The sequence below is a fragment of the Myotis nattereri genome (genome assembly GCF_964212035.1).
Source record: "Myotis nattereri genome assembly, chromosome: 8".
Classification (NCBI taxonomy): domain Eukaryota; kingdom Metazoa; phylum Chordata; class Mammalia; order Chiroptera; family Vespertilionidae; genus Myotis; species Myotis nattereri.
Window position 1 is genome coordinate 19,525,945 of NC_138083.1, and position 13,905 is coordinate 19,539,849.

Consider the following 13,905-nt stretch of genomic DNA (forward strand, 5'->3'; position numbering starts at 1 on the left):
TTTTTTTTGGCCATTATATTTTGCCTAAACTTCGATGTCTCTAATTGTACAGCGAGATTGGCATCATTCACTACTCTTTAGTACCATATAGTGCCATGCAGGAAGCAACCATTTGTTATGTAGCCTTTAAAGTGTAACTGTGTCACACACACACACACACACACACACTCACACTCACACACACCAACTCTCCCAGAGCTGACACAAGCATTTCATTCGTAAATGTGTCTTAAAATTTTGGATAGAAATATAACTTTTAATAAAATAAGGCAGTTTAAGTAAATTGGTGGCTGTTTTAGGACAGACTCTTAGAAGCAGACAGAGAGAGAAGGATTTATGTGTGTTTTATTGACTTGTCTTAAAAAAGTGTAACTTGATATTTGACTACGAGTCACTCAAAATTTATAACTTATTGTAAAATACCATATTCTACCATGCACAATCAAGATTTTTTGTTAAATAAAAATAACTTTTTAAATAAGGAATTTCTCACTATAAATGGGTGGACTATAGGAATAAATAGTATATGAAATGTTTACAGACAAATAAGGAGACTGCAAATATAGCATGACTAATGCTGAAGCAAAGGATGAAACTAATGAGATCATGGGAAAAACTAAAAAAAATCCTAACAAATAATTTATATGTTCTATGCAGAATTCATAAGGGGATATGCCACATTCATTCTGTGGCAACATATACTCATATACTAATGCTGTGGCAATCCCATAGACCAGAAGTCATCCACATGTGGCACATAAAAGAAAAGAAAATTTCATATTGAGAAAGCCATTTTCATTTTAACTCATCTTTCACTCCTTTTGAATATACCAGTGATTCAGTTTGGTACTGGTATAGCCTGAGCATCATTCTAAAACTTGCTTAATTTAACAAGAAGTAGGTTTATGGCACAGAGCCTTCAGAAAAGAATATCATTCTGTTAGAATATAATTGCATGGCAAGGAAGGGTCCAGAAATAGGGAGAACAGTTGTGTGATTTCTGGCAAAATTTTCACCTGGCCGTTCAGGGATGCTCTGGGGTGCAAATTACATCTCAGAGCTTGTCTCAACTGCAAGCAAAGGAGTTATCACACTTTCAGGGCAACTGGGTATACAAATGCCCAGGTACCTCCAGCTCCTATATAAGCAAAGCAGCTCTAATAGCTTGAGGCAGGCACTCTAAGAGACTCACAGTACAACCTTTATTTTTATTTTATTACTAGATACCCAGTGCACAAATTTGTGCATGGGTGGGGTCTGGCTGGCAGGCCCTGATCAGGGCAGATGGGGTAGGGCCTGTCAGAAGGAGATGGCAGGAGGTTAGCTGGCAGGCCTGCCCCGATCGGGGCCCAATCAGGGCCAGGTCGGCCAGGGGGGAGGGGCCGTGGGTGATTGGCCAGGGCCCCGCCTCTGGTTGGGCTGGGAGGGCCGATTGGGGGCAGGGTTGGCCATGAGGAGGGGCTGTGGGCCTGCTGGTCCTGCCCCTGATTGGTGTGGGGGGGGTCATTCAGGGGCAGGGACAGCTGAAAAGAGGGGCCATGGGCAGTTGGATGGCTGGCCCTGCCCCTAATCGGGGTGGGGGGTGCTAATCTGGGGTGGGGCCGAGTAGGGGGCAGGGGCTGCCTGGGGAGAGGGGATGCGGGATGATCACTGTGATGAGGGCCTATTGTGGGAGGGGCTGGCTGGGGAGGGGCTGCAGGAGGTTGGGCAGCCAGCCCCGCCCCCAATTGGGGTTGGGGGGCAATCGGGGTTGGGGCAGGCCATGGGGAGGGGCCACAGAAGGTTGGCTGCCGGCCCGACCCACGATCCTGTAGGTTTGCTGGCCGCAGTAGGCATCATAGCAACCGTTTGTTCCAGTCGTTACAGCATTCTGGTTGCTGACTTTTTATATACATAGATTATTTCTTTTGTTAATTCTCAACAGAGGATATTTTTCCCACTGCTTTTTTAAAGAAAGTGGAAGGGAGGGAGGAATGGATGAAGGGGGAGAGAGGAGAGAGAGAGAGCGAGAGAGAGAGAAAGAGAAAGAGAGAGAAAGAAACACTGGCTGCCTCCTGCACACACCCTGACTGGGAGTGGGGAGTGAACCTGCAACCCAGGTGTGTGCCCTTGACCAGATATTGAACCCACAACCCTTCCATTTACAGGCTTACGCTAACCACTGTGACACCCTACCAGGCTCACAGTACAGCTGTTAGAAGTAAAAGCACAGCAAAGCAGGAGAGGGCCATGGGAATAAGGATGGTCCAGGGCCTTTGAGCAGAGGGCGCTGGCACTGTCTACATCAGTATCCCTGAAACTTTATTTTCATCCTTCTCTGCCTTTGGCCCTCTTCACAGAAGGTCCACCAACGTTCCAATTGATTCAAACCTGAGCTCTTTTTGAGGTGTTATTACCTGAAGAATGATTAAAATATAACTTAAATATATGCATCAAACTCTAAAATGACTTTATCCTAAGGCTTTTTTCTAATACAAGCCTGTGTCCTGTATATTTTGCTGGGAAACATCAACAAATTTGCCATGCTAAATTCAGTTAATCAATCTCATCAAACCAGAATGTAAGTGAAAAGGAAGAAGAATAACTCAATGGAAAAATAATGAACCTGAAAGTTTTTTTTTTCCAAAAGAAGGAAAATAAAATCAATTTGGTGTTGCTTTAATTTTTGATGATTTACAGTGGAAGTTCTAACGCCCAGCAGGTACCATTTGACATTTCCATCTCCAGTGCTGTGAAGAGATTAGCACTTACAGGTATTGACTTAAACTAGGATTTATACCAGGGCTGTCATTTTTATGGAAAGCACAATAAAAGAGATTAGAAAGAAATTGCCAAGCGGCCTGGGTTTAATCAATTGTAGAATGCTTTCATTGGGAATTTGCAATTTTACCAAGCAGAAAGTTAACATGCAGGATAAACAACAGGAAATGAAACTCATGTCAGGATTTAAGAACTGTGCCTAGGCCCAAATCAAACCACACCAACCAAAAAGGCAGGCTATATACCTTAGCATCGCTCTGCTAGTTTTCCATGGAGTTTGAGAAAAATCGGTGAAGGACAGCATTTAAAAGCTGGATGACAGGGAAACATTTATGATGGATTTCAAGCATTTGAGAAGTTCTCAGAGCTGAAGTCAAGATGAATCAACAAGGGACTGAGTTGGCTGTGACTGAGGACTTGGCTGAGGTCAGGAAGTCAGGTCCCATGAACTCGGAGTTCACGACTGAAACGGAAAGGCCAGGAAAGGCAAAGATAAAGTCAATGTGGGGGGAAAGCCTTTATTGCTAAATCCTGAATCAGAGCTTATCATGGCCCCTCTTTACTTGAATCTCCATTAAAGCCAACCTGCTTTACTTGAAAAAAATTATCCACCCCAAATCTCCCCATTTACCCCAATAGGAGGCAGGGCTGGCCAGCCTCCTGCAGCCCCTGCCCCCTACCCGGCCCCACCCCAGATCAGCCCCCCCTCTACCCCGATTAGGGGCAGGGCCGGCCAACCAACTGCCCTTGTCCCTTGAATCTCCATTAAAGCCAACCTGCTTTACTTGAAAAAAATTATCCAGAATAAAAGAATCCAGTTACTATTGCATTAAATTAATCTCAAATTAAACACATACTCAATGGTAGTAATTGTGCAAAGGGCTCAAGATAAAAATGTTAAAATATGGAAATGCTGCACATGAGTCACTCAATGTATAGGATGAGGCACTTGAAGGTGGATAATTTCAGGACAGAATGAAAAGGATGATCATAGCTTTCCTAGGGGGATACACAGTTCAGTACACATTTTTTGGGGGAAGAAAGGGAGGTCACATAATAATTAATGAGAATATTTTCTAATAGTTTTAGGGTAAATATTATGAGTCAGGCACTATGCCAGTGATGGCGAACCTATGACACGGGTGTCAGAGATGACATGGGAATTCATTTTTTGGTCGATTTTTCTTTGTTAAATTGTATTTAAATATATAAAATAAATATCAAAAATATAAATCTTTGTTTTACTATGGTTGAAAATATCAAAAAATTTCTATATGCAACACGGCACCAGAGTTAAGTTAGGGTTTTTCAAAATGCTGACATGCCGAGCTCAAAAGGTTCGCCATCACTGCACTATGCAATACATATATTTTCTCAATTCTTTAGGGTAGATAGATACTCTTACCATCATTATATTCTTTTATTAGCTGGAGAGATTGATGCTCAGAGAGATTAAGCAACTTGCCCAAGATCATACAGCATGTAAGAGGTAGAGCCCAGACTTAAACACATGTCTGATGCAGTTCACGTAAATTTAAATTACTGGCTACTGATAGCAGTTTTAATTGTGAAATCAATTGCAGCCATCTATGTGAAAGTTTAGAAGGTACGTAGATAGGCGATAGCTATGTATTCTGAAGAATGCATTGCTTCTACTACTAACTTGGAATTTTTGGAGGGAAAGTTCATTTATTATTTAAATTGAATCCTTTATGCTATAGACATAACCCATTCCTCTTTACCTGAAACCCACAGACATGTTAACAGTGACTTCTGCACACAGCGAGAGCCGGGCTGCTGCATGAGCTAAGAGGTCTGTGCATGCACCACTACAGGGAGTTGGCATGATGTGGCTGTTCCCGCTGTAGCAGTATGGCAGCTCCGAAGTTCTTGTGGCACTCAGCCTAAAACTGTCATTCAGGATGCTTAACACTCCTTAGTGAGGTAAAGGTAAGTGGACTATTTTCAGAGAGAAAGAGGAAATGAATAAAAGAATGAAGGCCTTGCCAGCATGGGGGAAAAGCTTGCTGCTTTAGCAAAGACGAGGTGATGATGTCTCTGAAAGGCAGAGACCAGGCTGGTCGTTAACACATCACAAGTTTGAGTGGCTGAACACAGGTGAAGAAACAAAGGGAAAAAAAGCAAGGCTATTTTCATAAATATTTTATTCACAGCCAGAATTCTGACCTTTCCTTCAAGCTAAGCCCTTCACAAACATACAAATGGGCAATCTTTTCCATGAAATTACTTGTTAAATCAAGAGGTAGTTGAAAACACTGTTTAGGATTTTTTTTTGGGTCCATTTAAGCAAAGAACATCAATTTGCCCAATAGACTAAAATTTGCAATTTCTCCCCTCCCTCCCACCCTTCTTTCCTTTACTTTTAATTTGCATAAAATTCATCTTTTAAATCTCTTTTATTGTGAAATGGAATACAATACAGACAGAGTCATAAAACATAAACCCACATTTTAAAAAGTTACTCTAAACACTCAAATAACTGCCACACAGACCCAGAAATAGAACGCTACCACCACTTTGAGGCTCCCTCCTGCACCTGCCCCTTCCCTATTCCATTCTCCTCTCTCCCACCTAGAGGGAGCCATTATTCTCCTGACATTTAGGGGAATCACCTCCTTGTTTTCCTTCATATCTTTACCACCTAAGACTACCATCCCAAGTTAGAGTTTTATTGGGTTTTTTGAACTTCATGTCAATGAAATCATAATGGAGTTGTTGTTTTTTTATGACCAAATGTAATATATTTGAGGTCCAACCATGTTGATTATATGCAGCTTTAATTCATTCATTTTCATTTCTCTCTACAGCAAGGGTCAGCAAACTTTCTCTGTAAAGTCTGAGAAGGTCAGTATGTAGTTTCTGTGAGCCACATACAGTCTGTCATGTATTTGCTGTGGAAAAGTCAGGTGACTGCCTGGCTTTGGCTCAGAGGCTAACACCCCACTATAGCATTTGACCACATGATTAAACACTCGGTTCCAACAATGGAGGCTATTTTGGTTACTCTCATTTTTTTACACATTACAAATAATAATATTATTGTCATTATTACTCTCACAGATTCAATTGTCACGTAGACTTATCCACATATTTACCACTCACTCTCTTTGATTTTCACACATTTCCACTTGCTCCTCTTTATTGTTTCTGCTGACTCTCCTTTATAGTGTCTTGTCTTCTTGTGTACCTGTTTATTTTTGATTATGTACTGGAAATTTTAAGAAATTATTTGAAGCCATGACCAGTCCCCCCCGCCCCCCCCCAGTGGTTAGAGTGTCAGCCTATAGACAAAAAGGCCTGGGCATGTACCTGCGTCCCAGGCCTGATCCCAGTCCAGGTCGGGGCATGTGCAGGAGGCAACTGATGGATGTATCTCTTTCACATTGATGTTTCTCTCTCTCTCTCTCTCTCTCTCTCTCTCTCTCTCATTTTCCTTCCTCCCTTCCACTCTCTCTAAAAATCAATGGGGAAAAATATCCTCGGATGAGGATTAACCAAAAAAAAAAAAAAAAAGAAAGAAAGAAAAAGAGAAATTATTTGTAGAAAAACTTGCAGTACAGGATGACATATTTCCTTCCAAAGAAGATTTGCCATTGCCTTTTTCAAGTGCTTAAGGGCACTCGAAATCCAGGATGATCTTAATCCAATTTTAGAATTTGGAATTTTCTGCACTACTCAAGAGCTGGAGTGAGGCTGCAGTCTGTGGAAAGGCTGGCTTACTTTTATTTGACCCTGACTTTTGGATTCTTAGACCAAAATAGGGATGGTTTGCTGTGGCAGGCACGTAACTCTGGCATGTGTGGCCTGAGGAGGTTTCCAAAATAAGATTCAGATTGTGAGCCCGTTTTGAGGATTGACAACTGTCCGTAAGCTAGAAGGTGAGTGCAGCTTGAGTGCTTCCTTCCTCCACTGGGCCTGGGCTCAGTAATCCCTTATTTTGTTAACTTTTGGTGATTTTAAGAAGCTAGCTGTCTTATGTATTTTTTCTGGCTTTTCTACTTTAGATAGTGAATTACCTAGTCATTCATTAGCAGATGCAGAAATCATTCTAACTTACAATTTTTATTTTTATTTTTTAATATATTTGTATTGATTTCAGAGAGGAAGGGAGAGGGAGAGAGAGATAGAAACATCAATGATGAGAATCATTGATTGGCTGCCTCCTGCACACCCCAACTAGAGATTGAGCTCGCAACCTGGAATGTGCCCTTGATCAGAATCAAACCCAGGACCCTTCAGTCTGCAGGCCAATGCTCCATCCACTGAGCAAGACCAGCTAGGGCCAATTTTTATTTTTAAAACAATAAATTTTACATCAGTTTTTACAAGAGAAAAAATATTTTAAGAAAATTGGAAAATCCTCCTGATGGAATTAAGTCCATACAAGGAAATACATAGTTCCATAATCTTTAATCATTTTCTATCACCACTGCCTATTTTGGGAAATTTCCAACCTATAAATTGTTTTATTATGAACTTTTTTATTATAAAATCTAAGTCAATTCTGTTAGAACCTTCTAAAATTAATTTTTAACATAAATACAAAAAAGAGAGTATGCTAAATTCCCATATTCTGATTATTCTATTTGCAGATCCCCCACCCCCCACTTCACTGTTTAAGAATTCAAGGAAAGAATGTGGCCTAATAAATGATTCATCTCACACTAATGAATACAAATATCACTGCAGCTTGTTCTGATTTATTTCCCAACAGAATTAAACCACAAAGTGAACTTGAGACCTCAGGTGAAAAAACACTGAGAATCCTAAACATGTATTGCCTCTGCTTTTAACAGTTTCAGGGTGTTTGATGAAAAGCTCAAAAGATTTCTCTAGATTTGAAAAGAAAGCTGATATAGCATACTGTAAACTAAAACTTCATTTCTAATGGAAGTGTAAATGAAGGTGTGGATTATAGATTTCCTGGGCATTTGTCCTTGGTGTGGCCTGATGAAAAGCACAGGGCATATCAGATCATTAGCTTTGGATATTATGTTTAGATAGACATTGTGACAAAATGCATTTATTAACTTGTATCAGGTTTAAAAATACAAACAAAATAACAAACAAAACCATACTGCTGAGAGCTACAAAACTTTCTCAGAGACTGGGGTGAAAAGGATTCAACACGCCTGATTCTTGTTCTTCTTCCTAGCCATGGGTTCTAAATTAATTTTCCCTCTATTTCACCCTGGAGATCAATGATCTTAGGGATATAATGGAAAAGGCTAGAGAATGAAGGTTTTTACCTTGCATTGGGCCTTTAATGCATCCAGACTCAACCAACGTTGTGACTTAAAGTGCCAATTTGCTGGTAATAGAGTCCTTATGGCTTTTGCTGTGTGTTATGCAGCCAAATCAAGGACCGAGTGACTATGGGAGCTTTAAGACTTCAAATTTTAAACAGAAATTTTTAAAAAAAGTGCTGTACTTTTCCTGGTCAGCCAACTAAGCCGCAGCTGTGGCTAACAGAAAGAGATTAAATGGAAAGTCAGAGGATGGTCCCATTTTGGAAGGCTTCTCAGCATGACATAATCATCTCACTGTTCAGTACCCTTGACAAATGTTTGGCGAGAGCTTATTAATACTCTTCCCCAGGATTGTACTGGAGGCTGGAGATCATGGCCCAGGGCCTGGCATTCAGAAACGTGCTGTGTAGCTGTGGAGCATCCTATAGACTTTGCAGCGTATTGTCCTGTGTTCATTCCTGTGTGCTGTCACTTGGTAGCAGGAAGTCTCAGACAAGTTACCCTTCCTGAGCTTCAGTTTCCTCATCTATAAAGCAAGGATATTGAGTACTAACTCTAAGGGCTGCATTCGGAATTATAGAACCGGGTAAGCATGGGATAAGCACAATGGTTGCTGCTGCTCTAGTTGCAGTCGTTGTTATCATTAGTAGTAGTATTCGTTTCCAGACAGTTCCATCAGAAATATAGTGATTGAAATAGACAATGAAAGATAAATGCCAGTGAGAAGCACAGAAGAAAGATGATACTTGAGAACCAAATATTTATTTTCTTTTGTTTTCTTTTTAGAGTTTGGGTTTACATAGAAGTCTATGGCATGTTTTGTGTTAATCTTTGTATATTGTGCCAGGTATAAGTCAAAGATATGTCCATCCAAATATTTATAGCCCTATTTAGTGAAATGTCTATCCTTTCTTCATTGAATTTCCATTGGATGAAAAGTGTTCAAGAAATGGATAATGGCAACGGTTGTAGAATATTATGATGCAATTTAATGAATGTGAATTTAATGCCACTGAATTGTACACTTAAAAAAGGTTCAGAGGGAAACTGGCTGGTGTGGCTCAGTTGACTATTGTCCATGCACATAAAGGTTGCTGGTTCGATTCCCAGTCAGGGCACATTCCTAGGTTGTGGACTCCATCCCTGGTAGGGAGAGTCCAGAAGGCAGCCAATTGATGTTTCACTTTCACATCAATGTCTCTCTCTCCCTCTCTCTTCCTCTTTCTCTAAAAAAATCAATTAAAAATATTTAAAAAATGGTTCAGATGGTAAATTTTATAGTATGTCTATATTACCACAAAAAATGGAGAAAAACATTCAGTGAAGAAAAGTTAGTCTTTTTACTAAATGGGACTGTAATAATTGAATAATTTTAATAGATATCGCACTATTGAGGCTATCTATTTCTCTTTAAATGAGATTTGGTAAGTTTATGTCTTTCAGAGAATTTTTCCATTTCAACTGTTCTCTAACTTATTGATATAACTTTTGTAGTGTTACTTTATCTTCACATCTGTAGACTCTGTGGTGATGTTGCCTTGCTCATTCCTTGTTGGTAATTTGTGTGTTCTCTCTATCAATCTGGCTACATGTTAATTTTATTTATCATATCAATTAATAAACATTTGGTGTCATTAACTTTATTGTTTTTTATTGCATTAATTTCTACTCTGATCTTTATTATTTCCTTCCTTCTCCTTACTTTGGGTTTCATTTACCCTTTTTGAGATTGATTTCTTAAGGAGGAAGCTGAAATTATTGATTTGGTATATTTCTTTTCAAGTTAAGCATTTAATGTTGCAAATTTCACCCTAAAAACTGCTTTAGCAACAACCCAAGTTCTGATATGTTGTGTTTTTATTTTCATTTAATTCAAATATTTTCTAATTTTACCTTTGATTCCTTCTTTGACCCACTAGTTACCTAGAATTATGTTAGTTTCCAAATATAAGAGTATTTTCCTCAAGAACTTTCTGTTATTAATTTCTTATTTAACTCCATTTTAAACAGAGAAAATACTTTGACTTAAATACTTTCTCTATTTTTGTTTAATTAAATATTCAGAGATAGAGATAATAACATCTCTGATTATAATTGTGGATTTGTCCATTCTCTTCCCAGTTCTACCAGTTTTTGCTTCGTGTAGTTTGTAACTCTCTTATTAGGTGAATAAATATATAGGATTGTTATGCCTTCTTGATGAATTGATCCTTTAATTGTTATGAACTGATCATCTTTATCCCTGGTAATATTCTTTGCTCTGAAATCTATTTTGTCTCCTTTCAATAATGCCACTTCAGTATTTTTCCCTTTAACTGGTGTGGTGGGAGCACTCAAGATGATCTCCATTGCCATGCCCTGCTGAATGCCCTCCCAATGAGTGGGGTAGAACTTATGACTTGCTTCTAAACAATAGAATCTAGACAGGGTGATGAGATAGAACTCCCATTTTTTCTTTGTTTGATTTTGGATAGTTACCACAGCTATGTGTTCAAATTTATTAATCTTTTCTTCTGTAAGGTCTAATATGGTATCAATCCCATCCAGTATATTTTTCATTTCACACATTGTAGCTTTATCCCTAGAAGTTAGATTGTGATTGTTTTGTTTATCTTTCATGTCTCTATTTAACTTTTGGTGGTATGAAATACAATTATAATAATAATTTTGATGTCTTTACATGCTAATTTCAACAGCAGGATTAGTTTTGGATAACTTTCAATTGATTGTCTTATAGATAGTATTTTCCTGGATCTTTCCATGTCTGGAAATCTTTGACTGAATGAAAGACAATCTAGTTTTACCTTGCTGGTGCTGGATATATTTTATTTATATAATTTTTTTTTCAATTAGCTATAATCGCTCTTTGGATAAACCTCATTGGCTACGTTGCCACTGCACAAAACTCTATAAATTTTCTTAACCATTTTTTTCTAAGTTTAGTTAAATGGAAACACTTTTACCCTCTTGGGTCTGACTTTTAAAATTTGTTAGGTAAGAACAGAGAAGTTGGTTTTTCTTCACTACTAAGGCAAAAGCCTCCTGGGCACACTACCCAATCAGCACCACTGTGAACTAAGATATTTTCCAGTCTGATCGGTGGGGAAGACACTATTTCTAGCCCCGAGTATCTCTCCCTAGTCCTTTTGGATGCTTCTTTCCCTGGTTTCAGGAAAGGTGATGCATGTGCTGATCAGTAATTTGAATATTCAGGTGGGATCCTCTCTAGATATCAGGTTCTCTTGTGCAGATCTGTTCTGCCAACACTAGTTGCCTTGGTCTTCCTGGACATTCAACTTCATATTCTGATACCCTTTACCTTGGTTTCCCTTTACTGTGCCATCAGTGGAAACTCTTTCAAGGGAGTAAGCAGAAGCTGCTTTAAAGCTAATCTTATTTGCTTCCCATCTCTCAGGGAATCACTGTCCTTCAATGCCGGATGTCTAGTGTCCTGAAAACAATTGCTCCATAAATCTTGCATAGTTGTTGTTTTTCTTTTTTTGGTTGTTGCAGGCAAGAAGATAAATTTGGTTCCTGTTAATCCATCTTGACCTTTTGATGTTTTGAGATGTGATTCTTAAAAGAGAGATTTGAATTCAAAAGCAAAATGTGTTGTGCTTATTAATTCAGCAATATAAGAAGGGAATCTATGTATATATAAAACATTTCATTTCCTTCTTGTTTCTATGCTAACCTTGATTATTTTTCCTAATAATCAAAATCTGTAAGATCAAATATGTTTGTAGATATATTTGAACATTTTATGATGTTTGATATTATATCCAGAATTTTTTATTTATCTTTCCAAGAAAGATTATTTCTCCTCTTGTTTCAATACAGACATGACAGCAACAGTTCCTTTTTTTCCCTTTTATTGTTGACACTATTACAGAGGTACCCAGAGTTCTTAAAGGGAATTAATGTTAACTGAAAAAAATAGTCTTTGACTTAATCATATTTTAATGATCCAAGCTACTGACTGGAGAAAAGCTATACACTTATTTGAGGTACCCACACGTATGTATTAACATAAGGGTCACCAAGAATGTGTATCTTCAGATTCCTGTCTTACTCCCCACCACTTATATTTCAGATGTCCAATGGCACCCCTTCCATCTTTACCAAAATGTATATAAGAAACAGTTCTTAGCTCAATGTAAAAAGTTGGCAGAGGTGAAAAATGCTACTGTGGGAAGTTGATATTGTTAGGGCTGAGAATTGACTGTGTTTGGGCAGCAACATCTGGGCTGAACTTCCTCACCCAGCCCCAGGAGCTGCACAAGTCCCCGAGTCCAGTGAATATGCCATTCTACTCTAAAGGTAAAGAAGGAGGAAAGTTTTTATTTTTCTTCTTAGTTAATTTTGATTTTAATAGGGACTTTTGCTGCCGTGGCCACCCCTCAGAGGGACATCCATCTACTCACTAGAAGAAATGTGGAGCGCTTTCTGCTAATGAGCTCTGAAGTTATCCTTATGCCTATGCAGGTCTTGCAACACTTTGTATAGCTCTGCGTGGAATCTCTAATCTCTGAGGCAATGCTGACAACTGATCTATCATGGAGGTGATTAACAGAAGCTTCTTCCATCATCAATAGAGAAACAAGCTGGCCTCTCCTACCTGTTTGCATTTGCTGGAGACTAGCATCTTGTTAACTGACTATTATTTTATTTGTAGAACAAGAAGACCTGCACATATTTAAGTCATTTTATGCATGCCTGTGCATTCCAAGAGGCTTAAGCAAATGAATAAACAAGAAAGAAAACACTTTAAAAGAACTACATGCCGAAATCGGTTTGGCTCAGTGGATAGAGCGTCAGCCTGTGGACTGAAGGGTCCCAGGTTCGATTCCGGTCAAGGGCCTGTACCTGGGTTGCTGGCACATCCCCGGTGGGAGATGTGCAGGAGGCAGCTAATCGATGTTTCTCTCTCATCGATGTTTCTAACTCTCTATCTCTCCCCCTCTCTGTAAAAAATCAATAAAATATATAGTAAAAAAAAAAAAAAGAACTACACACAGGATAGAACCATGGCAAGATTTGTAAACATTCACAAGAAAGGAATATGTCTGGGAAAATTCTTTTTTTTGAAATATATTTTATTGATTTTTTACAGAGAGGAAGGGAGAGGGATAGAGAGTTAAAAACATCGATAAGAGAGAAGCATCGATCAGCTGCCTCCTGCACACCCCCTACTGGGGATGTGCCTGCAACCAAGGTACATGCCCTTGACTGGAATCGAACCCAGGACTCTTCAGTCCCCAGGCCGACGCTCTATCCAGTGAGCCAAACTGGTTAGGGCTGGGAAAATTCTTTATGTCTCCCTTCCTACATTTGGATCTATGGGAAGCAGGGTCAGTGTGGTCTACTGCTGTTTTTAGCACAACTTCCATCTTTGATGTTGAGTACTCAGTGACCCTTAAGTCCAAGCTGATTTTTCACTCCAGAATGGCTTTAGAGATTTCATGGTTACTGTGGCGGGGAAGCTTAGAGGACTCCTGAGATATCCTGTGCCTATGCGTGTGTATGTCATCAGCCCAAACTGTAATTTTGCATCCATGTAACCACTTTGGCAAAAGCAGTTATGGTTTTTATTCATTTCCCTCACAGTTACTCCACAATTATCCTCACCTGATTGCTCACCTGTCCCTTCAAAGGGGGTGTCCTGCAGTTGCCCTCACTAACAGATTCCTCCATTGCAATCTTACCTCACTAGGAAGATGGTCGGAAGCACAAAATGGCTGGCAGAGGGGCTTGTCTGTGGGGTATTCCCAATGCTGCAGGTTCCTAGAGTGTCCCTCATATTCTACCTAAGAGCCAAGGGAATGGGGACCAGCTGGTGGTTTATTCCTTCCAGTGTATTCTTCATTTCAGATAT